The sequence below is a fragment of the Nannobrachium achirus genome, assembly GCF_963921795.1.
Source record: "Nannobrachium achirus genome assembly, chromosome: 5".
NCBI classification, from domain to species: Eukaryota; Metazoa; Chordata; class Actinopteri; order Myctophiformes; family Myctophidae; genus Nannobrachium; species Nannobrachium achirus.
In genome coordinates this window covers 20,489,701-20,494,460 of record NC_137814.1, presented here as the reverse complement: position 1 = coordinate 20,494,460, position 4,760 = coordinate 20,489,701, and positions in this window count along the sequence as shown.

The following is a 4,760-nucleotide window of genomic DNA, read 5'->3' as shown; positions in this document are numbered from 1 at the left end:
CATGTCTTGTACATTAGTTCTGTATGAGCAATTTAAAGCACAACGTGCCGCTCTATTTTGAACAACCTGCAATTTCCCCATATCCTTCATTGAGGCACTTGACCAAATAACAAAACAATAGTCCAACTGGGAGAGAACTAAAGCATTTAAGACTTGTCTAATAACATCTGTTGGCAAACCACTAGAAATTCTTCTCGTCACTGAGACAGCCCTTCCCATTTTACTCACAACATTATCCACTTGATGGGACCATGATAAGGTATGATCGAAAGTAATACCTAGCAATTTAGTCTCCTTTACCTGGTCAATGGGTACATTGTTTATACTTAAATTCAATTTCGGTTCAGCTTTCATCATGTGTTTTGATCCCAATAATATAGATTTTGTCTTTCCGACATTAAGTACAAGTTTATTATTCTTTACCCATTCTATTACTGACTTTAATTCATTTTCCAGAATATAATTAATTTCATCCGACGTAGATCCTGCTGCATATATGGTCGAGTCATCTGCATACATTGATATTTGAGCTTTATGTAAAACTAAAGGAAGATCATTTATAAAAATCGAGAATAATAATGGTCCTAAACAGCTTCCCTGAGGAACACCACAGTTAACATGACTGACCTTAGACAGACTGCCATTAAAGAAAACGGTCTGCTTTCTATTACTTAAATAACTTCCCATCCAGTTTAACGCACTAGCAGTGAAACCGTATTGTTTAAGCTTCTCTAATAACAGGACATGGTCTATCAAATCAAAAGCTGCACTAAAATCTAGTAAAACAGCCCCCACAAATCTTCCATTATCAATCTGACATTGCCAATCGTCTGTCATCTGTGTCAAGGCAGTACATGTAGAATGACAAGGCCTATAAGCATGCTGATAATCAGTATTTAAACCATTCTCATCAAAATAAAGTTGGATTTGTTGAAAAATTATTCTCTCCATTACCTTCCCTAAAGCAGGTAACAAGCTTATAGGTCGACTGTTAGTACCAGAAAACGGCGCTGCTGTATTTTTAGTAAGTGGTATGATTTTAGCTATCTTCCAAGCCTGTGGACAGATACATTCCTCTATACTCAAGTTAACAATATGACAAACAGGGACAGAAATTAAATTGGAAACCATACTAAGAAATTTAACATCTAAATTATCAACCCCTGGTGGTCGGTCTTTGCATTTATTAAGCAGGCACTCGACTTCATTAACTGTTACCTTTTCTAGGTTAAATGTACATATCTTATCATCCATAGAGTCTTTAATTAATGTAATTGATGGATTTATACTTATATGTTGCATATTACTTCTTAAATTATTTATCTTCGAATAAAAATAATCATTAAAATAATTAGCTATTTCAACTGGCTTTGTCAAAAATGTACCATCCACTTCAAGATAAGATGGGCAGGATTTAGGCTTTCTGCCCATCATATCATTTACTACATTCCACATTTTCTTTTTATCATTATTCACATTTTTTATTTTGTTCTCATAAAACAATTGCTTTTTCCTTTTGTTTTGAGCTGTTACATAGTTTCTTAACTTCTTATAGATTTGCCAATCAGACTCAAGACTTGATATAATCGCTGCGTGTTTTGCTTCATCTCTTAAACGCATGGATTCTCTTAATTCAGTGTCCAACCAGGGTGATTTCAGGTTCCTTACAGTGAATTTTCTCATAGGAGCATGTTTTTCAATTACTTGCAAAAATAACATGTTAAAGACTTCAAGTGCACCATCTGGATTTTTCATGTCTAATACTTGCCTCCAGCAAATCTTTTTAACATCGTCTCTAAATATATCTTCATTAAATGTTTTCATTGATCTACTGTAAACTATTTTTGGACCAGATTTAGGAACCTTTGCTTTTCTTACCGTTACTACTAAATTGTGATCAGAACACCCCACTGGTACAGATAATGCTTTAGAGCATAAATAACTACTATTTGTAAATATCTGATCAATGCATGTTTCACTTTTTCTACCATCTATCCTTTCGCCAACTCTTGTTGGTCTCTCAACCATCTGAGTTAGATTACATGCTCTAGCAGTTAAGTGAAGTTTTTCTTTAAGTGGGCAGTTAGACGAACTCCAGTCGATATTTGTGTCACCCAAAAAATATATTTCATGCCCAAGATCGCACACTTCATCTAGCATTAGACACATTCGATTAAGATAATCCACATTTGCACTTGGTGGTCTATAGACACAACCTATAAGCAGGGGTTTTACATGTGGTAAATGAACTTGCAACCAGATCACTTCAATATCTGCAGCCATCAAATCATATCTTACCTTTACTGGAATATGATTCTCTACATATACTGCAACCCCACCTCCAAATCTATTCCTATCCCTTCTAAAAATGTTGTACCCATTAATACCCAACATCGCATCATTAAAATCCTCATCCAGGTGAGTTTCTGATACTGCTAATAAATGAATCCCCAGGGATAAGAATTCTGATATTTCCGTGATTTTATTTCTAAGGCTGCAGATATTTATGTGAGCTAATTTAAACCCTTTTCTTGGTAAATTTATTGAAATCATTTATAAACGAAAATGTTTCTTTTCAGGATACCTCCACCCTTTAGTTTGTGAACCATTAAACACATAACACACACATTCATAACCCACCACACACATAATTTTCCATACATAATGTTCAACATGGCTCATTAAATTAGTTTTCCAAAATAAAGAAAAAAATAAAGAAAAAGAAAAACGTGCTCCTCAACCTTGCATATATTTAATTTTGATTTCCCCAGTATGAACCACTAGCACGTATCAGTATTTTACATCATTGCCCTATAGACAGAAAAAGAAAGAAAAAAAGACCTGTACCCATAGCTACATTTTTAGTTGCCCCCCTTCCCCTCCTCCTCCCCCTCCCCTCTCCCCATTCCTAAATTCATATAGCAGACTACTAGATAAGATAAGAAAACGAAATAAACTATATACACAAATAAATCAAACCAAATAATCATAATAGCTACATTTTAGTTGCCCCCCTTCCCCTCCCCCTCCCCATTCCTCACTTCATATAGCAGACCACTAGAAAAGAAAAGAAAAACGAAATAACCTACATAAAAATAAATCAAACGAATAGTAATAGCTACATTTTTAGTTTCCCCCCTTCCCCTCCTCCTCCCCCTCCCCTCTTCCCATTCCTCAATTCATATAGCAGATAGATTATACTAGTAAAGACAAAATAACCTATACATAAAAATAAATCAATACAAATAATAATATAAAATAGTCCTACTTGTTAACGTAATCATTCCCTCCCTTCAGTCCACGAATACATTATATTCTTACTTGCGTGTGTCTCTCCAGGCCACCGTATCAGCTGACTGCTGTCCACGACCGGTCAGCTGCAACGTGGATGCAACCCCCCCCCCCCCCCCCCCCCACCCCCACGTCCCGGTGTTGTTTGTTCGGTCCATCTGGCAATGCCCCCATAGAACTCCTCAGCTTCTTGTGGTGTTGAGAAGAGATGCATTTTACCGTCATGTAGTATTCTCAGCTTACATGGATGATGCTGGAATCCACGGAAGGCTCCCATATCAACAAACAGCTGGGTGATTGGGTTGAATTCCCGTCGTATGCGAACCATCTCCGCCGGGAGATCTTGCTTCAGTGATAAGCTGGCCCCGTCGTGTTTGATCTCCATCTTCTTTGCTGCATGGAATACCATCTCCTTCTCCTGGAATTTTAGGAACCGTATTAGGACTGGTCGGTTCTGGTTGGACTTCCCCGGTGTCCCCGTACGGTGGACGCGCTCCAGGGTAAGCGACTCATCCGAGTCCATACCTATCCACCGCGGCAGCATTACATGGACAAAATCAAAAAGCGACTGTCCTGCTTCTGCCCGTGGGCCCAAACCCAGGAGGCGGAGGTTCTTTCTTCTGCCCTGGTTCTCTTGGATCACTGCCCTGGATTCAAGGTGAGCGATTCTTTTGATAGCCTCGCTCAATGCTGCTTCTGTTTGATGTAATGTTTCTTCTGTCGTCAATATACGTCCCTCCGCCTCTTCAATGCGGGTTGTGTTAGATGTAACCTCTCGCTGTACGCTGGTCATTTTTTCCTCCACTGTTGCCAATGTACTCGTCATGGTCGTCAAGCGAGTCTCTATATTGTCCAACTTAGCTCCAAAGTCAGTTCGGAGATCTTTAATCTCCTTTCCAACATCAGCTCGGAGACTTTTAATCTCCTTTAGGACTTCAGCCATTCCAGTCATGTTGGCGTCTGCTGGAGCTGGTTTGTTTGTTGGTGGCGTCGAGGTGTTATCGGTCCTTCCTTTCCCTGACCGTAAATAAATGTCACACTCTTTCGCAGGTATGGAAGACGTTTTTTTCCTTGACATATCCCGAGGCTTCGGTCGGCAAAATGATGTATCTTAAAGTTCATACATTTAAAAAGTATGCATGGTTGTTCAGAGCCGCTCTGTTAAGCAGCCATCTTGTTTCACGTCAGTGTACTTCCGCTGTTGGGATTCGAACCAGCGACACACTGTCAGGCATCAGAGCCTATGTGGTATGCGCCTGGACCGCGAGGCCAGCGGGCGCCCTGGTTAGATTACCTTACTAATCCTGCAGAGGAAATTCCGTTTTCAGCTTCACCCAGCTGATGGCTGCTCAGATGGTTATAATGAGTGCCCGAGGGGCAGCAGTCTCTTAAGTATCTTTGCTCAGGGACACTTCAGCACATAGACCTGGGCCAGGAGACAAATCAGTGACCTTCTATTTACCAAACAG